This window comes from Emys orbicularis, chromosome 2 (genome assembly GCF_028017835.1).
Source record: "Emys orbicularis isolate rEmyOrb1 chromosome 2, rEmyOrb1.hap1, whole genome shotgun sequence".
Taxonomy (NCBI): Eukaryota; Metazoa; Chordata; order Testudines; family Emydidae; genus Emys; species Emys orbicularis.
Window position 1 is genome coordinate 115,625,294 of NC_088684.1, and position 15,837 is coordinate 115,641,130.

Below are 15,837 nucleotides of genomic sequence, written 5' to 3' on the forward strand. Positions count from 1 at the left end.
CATAGGAGTGTGCTCTAGGCGACTAACAGTAGCAGGGTCCCCTTCCCCTTGATTAGGATTAGGGACAGTGTGCACTCTCACTGGAGCCATGAAACTAGACTGATATCCCCATGTTCCACATGTAGGGTCCAAAGGTGCTGAGGGACAAGATTTCTTTCCCTGCAAGTCTGCTTCTTTATACTCTTTTGCTTCTGCTTGCAGTTTTTCTACCTCTACTTCTAACTCTCCCATGCTTGCTTTTAGCATATCACACTTGCTAACCAGCTGTTCATAATCAACAATTAAACACATACCAGTCATTTTCTCCTTCTTTATTCCAGTCATACAGCCAAAATATCTCCACAAGAAAACTAATAAACTTACTGCTACAATAGTTATAAAAGCACTAATTATACACGCTTCATATTGTGGATCACTATATCCCTTCATCTTTCCCCTTTTTTTTCTTTAACCTAAATATCCTCCAATCTTCAAATTTTTAAATACAATTCTGTTTACAGACTAATAACAATTTATTCAAATCAAACACCCCAGACTGAAATGCCCAATCAGCAGATTAATCCTTTTTCCAATTTATTTGATCTGCACAATTACAATTTCCAATTAGGAGATCTGGGCCAGCCAACACATTAGCTAGAGGTACTTATGGCTATACCTGCTCCTACACTAACTGTTGGTCCTTATAGCCTCTTTGATTTCCCACTTCAACAACACTTAGTCAGAGGAACTTACAGCTTAACCAGCCCCCACACTAAGTACAATGTCTTAAGACTGCAACAAACCCCCTGAATTCCCCAACACCAAGACTTGCTTACTACAAAAGGTATGAGAGTCACCAGCCAGGTCAGAGACACACAACCAAATAAAAAATGAACAAACTCACCCTCTAATTTGATTGTAGGTCCTGATCCTGAAGGATATTTCTCACCCTGCTCGCTGCGCCAAGAAACTGTTGGGATTTTGTGGTTCCCAATGAGTCAGATGCTGGGCAGAATCAAGGGACTTCGATTTGATGCGATGCGATGCGATTCAATTCAATGCCATGCGATTCGATTCAATACAATTCAACAAGGCTTTATTCAATGTGCACAAAGGGAGAGCCCCGGTACAAAAATCAGGCAGAGTCCCTCCAGCAAGGAGCCCCTCCCATTGTTATTTTATAGCACATGGCACTTGCATAACAAATTACATAACAAGTTACATAACACAAACCTCTAACCAATCAAATTTAACCTTTCCATATATGGATTTGTTCATCACATGCTCATAGATCTCCACTCCACATGCTGAGCTCACCCCCCCTCCCCTTGGCCTTCTCTAGAATGTTCCTAGGGTGGTGAGCCACAGCATGCTTCCCTATGCATAAGCACCCTGCAAACCACATTTTATCCAAAATGAACACAAGCATACCCTTCAACACAAACCAGGGGTCACCCAATGAAATTAATAGGCAACAGGATTAATACAAACAAGAGGAAGTACTTTTTCACACAACACATAATTAACCTGTGGAACTTACTGCCATGGGATGTTGTGATGGCCAAAAGTATAATCAGGTTAAAAAAAGAACTAGATAAATTTATGGAGAATAGGTCCATCAATGGCTATTTGCCAAGAAGGTCAGGGATGCAATCCCATGCTCTGAGCAACCCTAAACATCTCACTGCAAAACCCGGGAGGGGAAGATGGGGTGGATCACTCCAACTGCCCTGTTCTGTACACACACCTTTGTACTGGCCACTGTCAGAGACAGGATACAAGGAGATGGGCCATTGGTCTAATTCAGTATGGCAGTACTTATATTTCCTTTTGTCTATTCTTTTGTTTCCTTCCCCGTCTTTGATTGATACTACTATATCACCTTTTACCTAAGAAATAGACTTTAGACACTTTCCCTCCCATACTTCCATTCCATTCCCCTTTCATTGTGTGCTACACTTATCTTTTAAATATTATCTTTTAGCCTGTAAGCTCTTTGGGACTGTCCTTCACTGTATGTTTTGTACAGAACTTAACACAGAAGACCCTGATCCTAACTGGGGCCTCTGTGTGCTACCATAATAATTAATACAGTAAAAGCTGTGTTATCTGGCACTTTACCAACCAGAAAGCTCTAGAAAATGGCATTTCTGATATCCATTAAAAGTCCAGTTGGCGTGGGGCCGGCAGGCTCCCTACCTGGTTGCGCATGGCTCCCCAGAAGCAGTGACATGTCCCTGCTGCTCCTAGGCAGAGGAACGGTCATGGGGGCTCCGTGCGCTGCCCCCACCCCACCTTGCCCCGTCCCGAGCACTGACTCCACAACTCCCATTGGCCAGGAACCGTGGCCAATGGAAGCTGTGGGGGCGGTGCCGGTGGGCGGAGGCAGCGTGAAGAGACGCCTGGCTGCGCCTCCGCCTAGGAGCAGCAGGGACATCTCGCTGCTTTTGGGAAGCTGCCTGAGGTAAGTGCCACTCGGATCCGGCATCCCAAAACCCCTCCTGCACCCCAACCCCCTGCCCCGAGCCCCCTCCCACACCCATACTCCTTCCCTCTTAGTTAACCGGAATTTTTGACTCACCGGCACCCCCCATTCCGCCATCATGCCGGATAACAAAGCTTTTACTGTAATACCACTGCTGCAAAGAGCTGATGACATTAACTTTATCTGCACAGAGCCAGAGTAACTGACTTCTTATACAAGTGAAGTGTTGATGAGTTGGGCAGGTAAAAAAATCCACCTTCAACCCACAGCCAGTTTTTGAAACCTGAGGGTTCCATTTTGCACCCAGATTTATGTCACTAAGATGTGTAAGACATTATCTGTCTCCACCCGCAAGCCAAGGTGGGTTGACAATGCTCAACACATCACAAAAAGTGTGCAAAGCCTAACGAGTAGAAAATGCAATCTTTTATATGAGATCAGCTTTAGTTTTTTGGAAACAGAACAAGTTCTTGGCTGGCTTAGACCAACAAGGTAAAAAAACCTACAGTAAAAAGACAAAAGTGAGAAGAAAAACATCATTTGTTTTAATATACCTAGTATCAAACGGTTCAGTTATCTGCAATCTGAGCCACGGACTTTTCCTAGATACAGGTCTGTCGCATCTTACGCACATTTAACATGCGCAATTTCAACTTTACGTGGTCGGCAAAAACAAACAAACAAACAAACAAAAAACCAAAAAAAGGGAGAAAAACAACAGTTTTAATACTATACCTGTAGTGCGGCCGATTTCGCCCGCCATTGAACTCAATGGGGTTTTGGCTATACGCGGTTTTCGCTTTACGCGCTAACTGCGGAATGGAACCCCCGCGTAAGCTGAGACAGACCTGTATTGCTCCATCACTTATCATGCATTTGTTGCAGTATCTAAAATTAAAATATATACAGTACCATCTTCTTCCAACAGAGGGTGCTAAAACACCAAATTTACATATGAAAAGCAGCAAGCTACTCTTAAACCAAGTACTCATACAACTTCTGCTTCTAGCATTCATTTACTTTATTTTTATGTTATACACACATAGCTAGCTATGATCTAGCTATACATATATACATCACAGCAGCTGCAGTTTGGAAAAAGCAGCATAGGAGAAATTACTTAATACAAAAGGGCTGAAGGTGGGGGAAAGTTAGAAGAGAAAATAAATGGTTTAGGGGATTGATAAGATACAAAGATTGTTAGCTTTAGATTGCTTGTTCAATTATTTTTACCAGACTTATGTGAAGTAACTATCAGTTCCCTAAGGAAGCTGATTGTTGCCCCTCTCATTGATTGCACCTGAGAGATCCAGGTGTCTACCATGATTGGGGCTCAACTGTAAAAATAAGCCATGGAACCGTGGCCAGGGATTCAGACAGGGAGAACGTTATGAGCACTATAAAAAAAAAACCAGGGAAAGTTCTTCTATTACGATAGTTCTATGAATGAACCTCTAGCATGAAGCGTTATTAGAACTCTCAAGACTATACTAATTTTTGTGGGGGGAGGTTATAAATATATAAAGTTGCATTAAAGGTTGCAAAGTCAAGTGCTCAAAAATTAGAAAATATTAGCATGAAGGTAGCTTGTGCAAGTTTAATTCAGCCCCCTTGTGCGTATGCATGACGAGTGTCTTTAATTACATGATCACATACTATTTTTTCCACATTTAGTGATGTTTGACATGTGTTTGAAATGATTTTGAGCAAGATTTGTTGGGAGTGGCTGGGTCACTACAAAAAGTAATTTTCCCTCTGTTGATATTCACCCCTTCTTGTCAACTGTTGGGAATGGGTCACATCCACCCTGATTGAATTGGCCTCATTAGCACTGACCCCCCACTTGGTAAGGCAACTCCCATCTTTTCATGTGCTGTATATTTATACCTGCCTCTGTATTTTTCACTCCATGCATCTGATCAAGTGGGTTCTAGCCCACGAAAGCTTATGCCCAAATAAATGTGTTAGTCTCTAAGGTGCTACAAGGACTCCTCGTTGTTTTTGCTGATACAGACTAACACGGCTACCCCTCTGAAACCTGTCCTCATAGGGTTGTGATAGCACAAGCGCTTCTAATATATTTTACTGTGGAATATCATTAGATCTAACTTAGCTCAAGTGCTAGTCACCATGGTATCTAGGTTTTGTCCCATTACAGCTTTCTGCACAAACTTTTACTTGGGGTAGAAGGTATGTACATGCAAGATTTAAAACATAGAGAGAAAAGGTAGGTAAAGGTAGAAGTTGATCCAATAAAAAAATCTTTCCTTACCTACCTTGTCTCTCTCATATCCTGGGACCTACATGGATACAACACTGCAAGCAGATTTAAAACTGGCATTATTGCCTTTTAGGAATATGCATGGTGACATAATATAAACCTTTCAAGTTGTTCATGCCACTCTCCAGAACCAGTGTCTCATTTTCTTAAGTGCTGGGATTTGTATATTTCAAGAACAGATATGGGCTAACTGACAAAATTTTAATAATAATAATAAAGAGTAGGATAAATCCTGCAAGCCTGACTCAGGCAAAACACTCCTTCGATATCAATGGGAATTCTGCCTAAGAGCTAAGTGAGGATTATTGAATTTGGCATTATTACATGTTAAAATAGTTCACAGTCAATGTTACACTAAGGGAGGCAAAATGGTCTAGTTGATAGTGCATCTGCCTGGCACTCAGGAAAGCTGAGTTCTCTTCCCAGATGTGGTATTGGCCTGTTGATGATCTTCAGCAAGTCATTTTGACCCAGATCCTCAAAGATATTTATAGATTCATAGATTCTAGGACTGGAAGGGACCTCGAGAGGTCATCGAGTCCAGTCCCCTGCCCGCATGGCAGGACCAAATACTGTCTAGACCATCCCTGATAGACATTTATCTAACCTACTCTTAAATATCTCCAGAGATGGAGATTCCACAACCTCCCTAGGCAATTTATTCCAGCGTTTAACCACCCTGACAGTTAGGAACTTTTTCCTAATGTCCAACCTAGACCTCCCTTGCTGCAGTTTAAGCCCATTGCTTCTTGTTCTATCCTCAGAGGCTAAGGTGAACAAGTTTTCTCCCTCCTCCTTATGACACCCTTTTAGATACCTGAAAACTGCTATCATGTCCCCTCTCAGTCTTCTCTTTTCCAAACTAAACAAACCCAATTCTTTCAGCCTTCCTTCATAGGTCATGTTCTCAAGACCTTTAATCATTCTTGTTGCTCTTCTCTGGACCCTTTCCAATTTCTCCACATCTTTCTTGAAATGCGGTGCCCAGAACTGGACACAATACTCCAGCTGAGGCCTAACCAGAGCAGAGTAGAGCGGAAGAATGACTTCTCGTGTCTTGCTCACAACACGCCTGTTAATACATCCCAGAATCATGTTTGCTTTTTTTGCAACAGCATCACACTGTTGACTCATATTTAGCTTGTGGTCCACTATAACCCCTAGATCCCTTTCTGCCGTACTCCTTCCTAGACAGTCTCTTCCCATTCTGTATGTGTGAAACTGATTTTTTCTTCCTAAGTGGAGCACTTTGCATTTGTCTTTGTTAAACTTCATCCTGTTTAACTCAGACCATTTCTCCAATTTGTCCAGATCATTTTGAATTATGACCCTGTCCTCCAAAGCAGTTGCAATCCCTCCCAGTTTGGTATCATCCACAAACTTAATAAGCGTACTTTCTATGCCAATATCTAAGTCGTTAATGAAGATATTGAACAGAGCCGGTCCCAAAACAGACCCCTGCGGAACCCCACTCGTTATGCCTTTCCAGCAGGATTGGGAACCATTAATAACAACTCTCTGAGTACGGTTATCCAGCCAGTGACTAAAGGAGATGGGTGACTAAAGGAGATGGTGACTAAAGGAGATGGGCCACCTCTATGACCCTCTCAAGGCCAGGGGTGGCACTGGGGTTACACCTCACGAAAACTTATGTTCAAATAAATGTGTTAGTCTCTAAGGTGCCACAAGTACTCCTGTTCTTTTTGCGGATACATACTAACACGGCTGCTACTCTGAAACCTCACCTTGCTTTACCCCAGCGGGGTGTCAACAAGTATGCTTGTTCAGATCAGGGCAAGGAGAAGCCAAACACACCAATTAACATGTACATGTCTCCCTTTAATGAAGCCCCATGAAAGGAGCACTGGAATGGCAGTTCAAAAGCCCTTACCACATGGACCACATTCAGAACTCCAAAACTTAAGTCTCTATCCGATCAGGCCAGTCATCAGGAGCTGGCCTGAGAAGATGGTTGTTGGTAGTGGTGGTGATGGTGGTCATGGTCTCATTGCCAATTACACAACTTCCAATCTCCACCCCAGTCAGCTTCCTCTTCTTATCAAAGCAGGCAATCTCCTTGATTATATTCAGGTTGTGAACTCCTGGCTGACCATTAAAGGGGTAGTACACGCCTTCACCGTGCCTAATCTTCATTGACAAAAAATTTGGAATGTCCAGGACAATCTGTAGCTACTCTATGTAGTGGGAGAAGGCTAGAAGATTTTCTGCTTGTATCTCCTGAAATTTACCACAAAGTCACAGTACCTTATATATTAGAGATGATAACTGTGAATATTAAAGCCTTTGGGCTCTCCAAGTTTTCAAAGCTGAGCAGTCTGCTACTAAAATAGAGACACATGTAAAGATGGGTCAAGTTATTAGCAATCATAAAATGAACAGTGATGTCCTTGAGCTTCTCTGCTGTGAGAGCTGTTAGTATGACACCTTTCCTTTGTAGTGTATAGAAACTGCTGATTGAATAAAACATGAGCTGCAAAATTATCAACGGCCCTGTACTTTAAACTGGATGGAAATGAACAGTTATATTGCCATTATGAAAAAGAAAAACCAACATCCCCGAAAATGGAGAACAGCATTCCGAAAGGCTGGTCCCATCATTTATTTGGTCTTAATAATTAACACTTACTAAGGAGGATCTTCTGTGATGCAATAAATTCCTTGGGCCAGACTGAGACATGTCCTTGTATGAATGAAGGAAGTGCAAGAATGCTCTGCTCCTGTGCAGCACCAGCAAAAGTCCAGTAGCAATCCCAGGAAGCTCCTCCTCCCGCCACAGTCAGCAAATGGTCCAAGAGGGCACGGGGAAGAGGCAGGCCCAAGGCCCCACCACACCAGCCAGAATGGGCCTCGGGCACCAAAAGAGCAATCTGCTCCTTCCTCATGAATGGTGCAGAGTGTGCACAGTCTATGCTTACTGTGCAGCTCTGGGAGATGGTGTCTGTCTTGAAACAATCTGTCTGGATGCTCCCTCATGTCGCTGTGCAACCATGTAGCCCCTTAAACACTGCTTTATGTACAACTGCACAGATATAGCCCTTGGCAACTTAAGTTCTAAAAGATGAATGAACAGTGCATTCCTCACCATTGCATTCTTCTGAAATACTATTAGTAGGAACATACAAAATCCTAGTTATAAGCCAAACCGTGGCCTCTTTACATATGGTAAAACTTCTGGTGACTCAAAAGGGAATTTTCCCCTGTAAATGCAGGATCAGACCCTCTTGGAGTATTACTATATAAAACTGGACAATTAATGGCAGGTTTATTTATTGCAGGGCTGTGCAGACTTGTGCCAGATCTGGTGCCAAATCCAGCAGTCTCTCCTCAATCTTTACTTGAATTTAATGGGAATTTTATTTGATTAATAATTGAGGAGGGACTACAGGATTTGGTCTTCATATTTTACTAATGGAACAAGTCAACTGTTGCTATAAATATTACAGAGGTAGATTAAACTGAGGAAGAATTGAAGGTAAACTCTGCTATTGCTAAAATATACATTCATGTTCCTCTTGTATTAAAAAGAAAAAGAAAAACATCCAAAACACCATGCAATAAAAGACCATTTCTCAATTTTAAAAATGCTCATTGTTTTGAAAATACGCTCATGGTTGTAGATTGGTCTGATGGTTGTCTGTACTCAAGTCATGTTGACCTGAATAGTCTTTCCTACACTCATTGGGAAAAAAATAATCACTGCAACAGAGCACATTAAATAGCAAAGACTAAGCCCTATGATGGCTACTGCATGCAGAGTCTCTGAAAATGATGTTTTTTTTTATTTTGTTTTGTTTTTATTCTTTCAGTCCAATATTTTTTGTAGTATCAGTTACAGTAGCTTAGTGTAATTGTCTTTCCTGCAGAAAATACAGATATTCAGTATAACAATGAAACATATCACCCCTTCCCATTGTAAAACCTGAAGGAGTGGGCTCAGGTAGGGAAGAAAACTGTGAGGATCCGTTGCAGTGGGTTAAATTCCTCCCTGGCCAGAGCTGCTATAGGAACAAAGAAGCTGCTCAGTGTGCCCTCCAGCTCCAGGAACCCCGCTCACCAAGATACAATTCCACATGTTGGGCAAGGGCACTATGTGGGGCAGTACAAATTACTCCTTTGTAAACCAGCACACAACATGGTGCATATAGCATTAGTCAGTTAGTGGACATATGCCCTAACTGGCAGATAATGGCAACATGAGGCTCCACAAAGGGACTTAGGCGTCGCAACTCCACGCGTTGCAATGCCTAACTTTTAGGCACCCAGTGGACTCTGCAGCCCCAGGTTTGGCGCCTAGGCTCCTGTATACAACGCATGGAAGACTTAGGTATCTAAGAATGGGATACACAGAAGTCAGCACACTGGTGGGGAGCCACCTAAACTAGCCAATAGTCCAGTCCTGGGGGAAGAATCTGTCTCTGCTTGATATTCTCAGTTGTGAACCCTGTCCAGGAGTTAGGCACTTAAGTTCTTGGGGTTTTTTTTGGCAAGAAATGCCATGGAGGCAACAGTGACCTACCTTATACCCTGTAGCCTAGTGGTTAGGGTACTGAGACTGGGGTTCAATTCCCTCCCAAGAACCTAAGAATAGCTCTACTGGGTCAGACCAATGGTCCATCTAGCCCAGTATCCTGTCTTATGGCAGCAGCCAAGGCCCGATGCTTCAGAGGGAATGAACAGAACAGGCTAATCATTGAGTGATCCATCCCCTCTCATTCACTCCCAGCTTCTGGCAGTCAGAGGCTGGGGACAGTCAGAGCATAGGAAGCCTGACGATCTTGGCTAACAGCTTTTGATGGACCTAACCTCCATGAACTTATCTAATTCTTTTTTGAACGCAGTTATAGTCTTGGCCTTCACAACATCCTCTGGCAATGAGTTCCACATGTTGGCTGTGCATTATGTGCAGAAGTACTTCCTTTTGCTTGTTTTAAACCTGCTGCTATTAATTTCATTGGTTGACTCCTGGGTCTTGTGTTATGTAAAGGAGTAAATAACACTTCCTTATTCACTTTCTCCACACCATTCATGATTTTATAGACCTCTATCATATCCCCCCTTAGTCATCTCTTTTCCAAGCTGAACAGTCCCAGTCTTTGTAATCTCTTCTCATACAGAAGCTGTTCCATACCCTTAATCATTTTTGTTGCCCTTCTCTGTACCGTTTCCAATTCTAAAATATCTTTTTTGAGATGCGGTAACCAGAACTGCACACAGTATTCAAGGTGTGGGTGTACCATGAATTTATATAGTAGCATTATGATATTTACTGTCTTATTATCTATCCTTTTCCTAATGGTTCCTGACATTCTGTTTGTTTTTTTGACTGCCGCTGCCTGATGTAGAGAAGGGATTTGAATTTGAGTTTCTCACCTCTTAGGAGAGTGCCCTCATCACTGGACTATGGGATGTTCTCTTATAGGTCTCTCTCAGTCTTTCCTGTTGAAGTTGTTCCACTCGGTATAAATAATTATAATTAAACTTACAGTGGGCTAGAGAGAATGTCTCTATAGTCCAGTGGTTAGGGCACTCACTTAAGAGGTAAGAGACCCAAGGTCAAATTCCTTCTCTACATCAAGCAGAAGGGGGAATTGAACCCAGGTTTCCCCCAGCCAGGCTGAATATCTCCTAACCACTGGTCTAAAGGTCATAAGGGAAGCCACCCCTTCCTCCTCCCCACTCTGGCCATTGGGTGTGGAATTAGACATGCTCTGAGAACATCTTCCACCTTGAACCCTGCAGGCAAGAGGCAGGACAATGCCTAGTTTGAAGATCCCATTGGGGTTAGGTGTGAGATATGTGTCTATCTCACAAGGCTGTGTGCATGTTCACGGACAGTAACTCAGGCACCTAGGGTGCCTCCAGGGTTAGCTGGCAGCTGAGCAGGGCTTTTGAGGATCTTAGTGGTGTCTAAAAGGACTTAAGTGCCTAAGTCCAACTTTTATGGATCTGGGCCATAGTGTACAGAGCAGCAGAAGAGCCAATCCAATGCTCAACATGAGAGAGCGAGAGAGCCCACTTTTGTGATGCATGCAAGTATTAGAAGTTTCCTATTCCCTCTTCTCCCTCTAACGCATCCATGCAGTAGAAGGTGGGTTCTAGCTTAGAGTGTGAGGGAGACATTCATTCTCATGTAACATTTAAAGATTTAACATATGTACACAGCAGATTTTTCTAATGCTTATATCCAGTGAGATATAATTAACAGTGCTAGACAGACACTATGTAAATATATGTTCTTATTTTACTTACATAATTTAGCCATCTAGCCAACTGGGGCCTTGTTTGAACAATACCGTACTGCTGATATGTGTGCAGTTTTATCTGGAGTTATTGATTCCTATTTTGTGTTATCTGTAGGATTCAGAAAAGCAGAGTGGAACTCCTAGTATGCGCACAAGTGTACCAATACATATAGCACATAGGGTTTTGAGATATGAGGCTATGTCTACACTGCACACCTTACAATGGCACGGCTATGCCACTGCAGCTGCACTATTGTAAGGTGTGTTATGTAGCCGCTCTTTATCATCAGGAGAGAGCTCTCCCAGCAACAAAATAAAACCACCTCCAACGAGGGGAGGTAGCTTCATTGCCAGGAGCATGGCTTCAACCAACAAAGCGCTGTCCACACCGGCGCTTTTCGTCCTTAAAACTTTTGTCATTCGGGGGTGTTTTTTCACACCGCTGAGCAACAAACGTTTTAACGATTAAAGTGCCAGGGTAGACAAAGCCTAAGACTAAACAGTCTGGGTTACACTGGTATCATTTCAAAAAAAATACATCTTGCTTTATTTGGCACAATGGTCCTGGACTCTCACTGACTATTTGGCCAGCAGGCCCTCTGGTTAGAAAGCAGTCCTGTATTAAAGAATGTGAGTAATGCAGTCCTGCTCAAGCCAGCCATGCAACCATTAGAACCAATGTTCACCAAAGGATACATGAAAACATAAAACATTCCAGAAAACCTACACTTTATCTTCCACCAGGGCCACCGTGCTGAAATAAGAGGGTATCTGTCCGTGGATGGTTATAATTCTCTTGAAGTCTTGCTACCTGCTGGAAGGAGAACAGCAACACAGGTATCATGAACATACTCAGCACATCCTTCTTTAAATTTATATCTTTAGTGGGCCAATTTCTACTTTCAATTACTCTAAATTTATAGTGGGGTAACTCCATCAATTTCAATAGAATTAGTTCAGGTTTAAATTTTAAGCGAGAGCAAACTTTAACCCAGTAACTTTCAGAATTCCGAATCTTGGACTAGTTATGTAAAATACACGCTTGACTGGGATTACATTTAAAATAAATGTACACTTAGGGGAGCTTTTTATATTTTAAGAGATTGGTACTTTAAAAAAAAAAAAAAGCAGCCAACTCTTTATTCAACTTTTAAAAGTGACAGTAACTTCTATTACTCTTTCAATTGAAGGGCAATTTCAATTATGTTTGCTATGAAAGTGTGATTAATTAATCTGAGACATTACTGATTTAAAACAAAAATCAAGCCATTATTGGAAGTCAAAAAACCCACAATGTTAATGAACGTTAATAATTATGTTTCAGCCACAAGCAAGTCAAGAAATTAGAAATGATACTTCTTCATATAGCAAATTTGATATGGCTATATTCTATTAAAAATACTGAGATTAAACTGGAACACCAGAACCTCTGAATTATGGGGAAACTGGGATCTGGATCAGAACTTTGTGGCTCAGGCCCATTTCTAGCACATGTAGCTGAATCACATTCAGCGGTTAGTATGGCGCTTTTTGTCAGTCATCTCCCACTTACCCTGGGGCAAACCACCTCCAACAGAAGAACCAAAGCAGTAACATTATGGAATGAAAAGGCCAATTTTTTGCTTATGTGGCCATTTCTTTGTGACCAAAACAGCTGTCCAGAAGTGACCATTTCTCTCCTTTCTACAGTGCAAGAGTAACCTCTGCATTTAGTAACTCATCAGGAATCAAGTGAATAATCTAAAGTGAAGATGAATAAAATGAAGATATTGAGGGTGAACCTCAAAAAGTTGGCTCAGTATAGAGAGCATTCAAGAGGATGGCTGGTTAAACAAACTACTTGAGTCTGCAAAGCTGGGCTGGAAGTCACACAAGCACAGGTCTTTGTATGAGATAACTAGCACTTCCCATTTCTGGACAGGTAGCCAATATTGTGAGGATAACTGCTCCCAGTACAATTGTCATATCTCTGGATGTGGTTGCAGCAGGAACTATGGAGTGAAGCAGTAACAAACCCATCCCCCAAAATCTTTGTGGTTTAAAACAGTTGGCTTTCATTTTGGGGAAATGATCAGGTAGGTTCTTGCTTTGGATAATGGTATGAACATATATACTTCAAATACACCTTAATTATGGAGGTTCATTCTGTTGTGTGCGCACCACCAAAAGCAAAAGACAAAAGCAAAAGACAAACAAATAATAATAAAAAAAGAAAATCCCCGAGAGCTGGTCAAAAGTTTTCAGACAAAACATTTTTCCCCTTGTCAGCAAACACCATTTTGTCAAAAGTCAAAACTTTCTGCAGGAATGTCAATGTCAATACAATTTTGTTTCAAAAATAAAATCAATGAAGCATTTCAATAATCACAAAATATTTCTTTTCAGCATTTTCAGAACACTATTTAGATTTTTCATTTTCAAACTCACTTATGTTTTGAAATGTATTTTGTTTTACATTAAACAATTTTAAACCTTAAAGTCAAAATCAAAACAAAATATTTCTGGTGACAAAAATTTAGAATTTTAAATCGTGTGGGAAATCTCAAGATTTAATTTCATTCTGATTCCAGATGGAAACAAAGTTTGAAATGGGAATATCCCACAAAAACAGAAATCCCAATTCCTTCACAGGTCTAAGTATCCTGGTTTCTCCCCACCTCACTCCACCCTCCCCCATCTTCTTCCTGAACTGACATTTTGTTACATGCTACATTCCAGGGGCAAAGTATCATGAAATTGAGATTTCCTTCTTGCCACCTGTACTATCCATCCTCCCCAGCTACCCAGTTGGTCACTGTCTCCTGCACTCAGAAGCCTCCTTTGTCAGTTTCCTTTTTCCAGGGGAATGTAGCTGTCAGGAAGATCATTGTTCCAGAAGGAGATGTGATCTCAGGTAGGTTGAGCCCATCACAGGAGGATTTTGAATATCCTCTGAGATCTTTAAGGTGCTGGACTGACAGTCCTGCAGACTGAAGTCCTCTCCAGGAACAGATACAGCACAAGCAGCAGGAGTACTATCTCCCCTCTTTGTTCCCCAACTGCCCACTAGTGTCTCAATCCTGATTTGGAGGGACCACCATTAGATTCAGGAAGGTAGCTCACTCTTCCTATCTTTTTAGTCCTTGGCCTCCTGAGGACAAGGATGACATTAATGATGATGGTTTTTGTGAGGCAGAAACTTGTTCACAGGGAACTGATTTGACACCATCCAACCAACCTTGGCTCCTTTTCCAGCTGGACTTCTGCATTATTTTTCCTTCAGCTATTTACTTTCACTCTTTAATTTCTTGAAGCCTTACACATTTTCTCTCCTCTCCGCCACCTCAAGTAGTTTTCTGAACAGGAGAAAGTACTTGGTCTCGTTTCTTACCGCACCTTTCCAGCCGTGACACTTTCTTGCTTTTGAATACAGGAGATGATCGCAGGCAAGGAGTAACGAATGGTAGCAAAATTATTTTCTTTCTTATTCTTTTCTCTTTACGCTTGACACGTTTGTTTCTGCTGGCTTGTGACATTTCCCCTCTGTCGTTTGTAGAAACCTCCTTGCTGTAGTAAAAACTGCAGCACAGATAAGACTGCGCAGTGCCTGTGTTTTGTTCCTCAGATCTCAGCAGCCACAATATTCTTTCCTTCACTCTAGACTTGCATAGCCCTGCTGTGCTGCCTGTTTGTGGTCACCTGCCACCTAAAGGCACCCACGCCCAACCACACACCTGTAGTTGCTTTCTAGTCACTATAGGCATTAGTCCCCTGCAGACACAGGAGAATTCCCGGGGCTAACGAGCGTACACGAGACAGGCTGTTATCAGTCAAAGGTCACCGGCTTGCAGGCTTGGAACGACTACGCAGCTGACCATGTTTAAGGGGATGCTCCCGTGCACGCTGCTGCTGCCAGGAGCTGTCCTAAGCAGCCACAATAGCCAGCCACCCTCTTCTGCTTGTGCACCTGCCTGACCAGCCAGCGCTTGCGAGGGGGGTGGGAAAGAACGTTCCCCGGATCCGCCTCCCCTCTGAAGTCACCAGCTCCCGGCTGCAGGGGGAGGGGGAGGGAGCATGTAGAGGCCAGGGCTCTGCTTAAGCTGGAGGGAGGGGGAAGACAAGGCAGAGAAGGAGCTGAGTGAGAGCGCGGAGCGAGCGGCGGGCGGAAGGGAGCTGGATACCCTGGACAGCGCATTGCTTCTCTCGCCCTCCACAGCGCCCGCCTGGTCCCCGCACCCCTCTCGTCCGCACCATGGTGAGTGAAGGGGCCAGCCCCGCGGCGCTTGGCGAGCCGATGGAGCCCAAAAAGCGGCTGGGAAGGAGAGAGCGGGGCAACCTCGGCAGCTCCCGGCTGCCGCCGCGCTGTGCTCGCTCCCTCCCATTGTGCGGGCAGGGAAGGGCTGGGGGCGCACCCGGCTGCAGCGGGACTCGCTCAGTCCGCGCAGGCAGCGGCTCCCTCCCCCTCGGCGCACCCACACCTGGTCCGGCCACTCCGGCCCGTGCCCGCAGCCACCGGCCACACAGAGACCCCCCGCGGCGCGCGCCTCTCCCCGCACGCCCAGCTGGCAAGTGGCCAGGAGCGCGGGGAACAAAAGGAAATGGCTGGTGTGTGTCTGCAGAGGGGGCACGTGGGGGAATCGGGCTACACCCCCCACCCGAGCTGGCAATGTGCAATTCACACGACCCACGACATGGAGCCTCTCCAGGCTGGGCAATGCGCCCCCAGCCCCTGCCCAGCTCCCCCTCACGGACTTGTCCCGGGGCCCCTGCACGAAGCAGCCCGGCGTTGGTCCCCTGCGATGGAAGCCTCCCCTGTGGAGAGGCGGTTAAACCCTACGGCCTTGATCCAC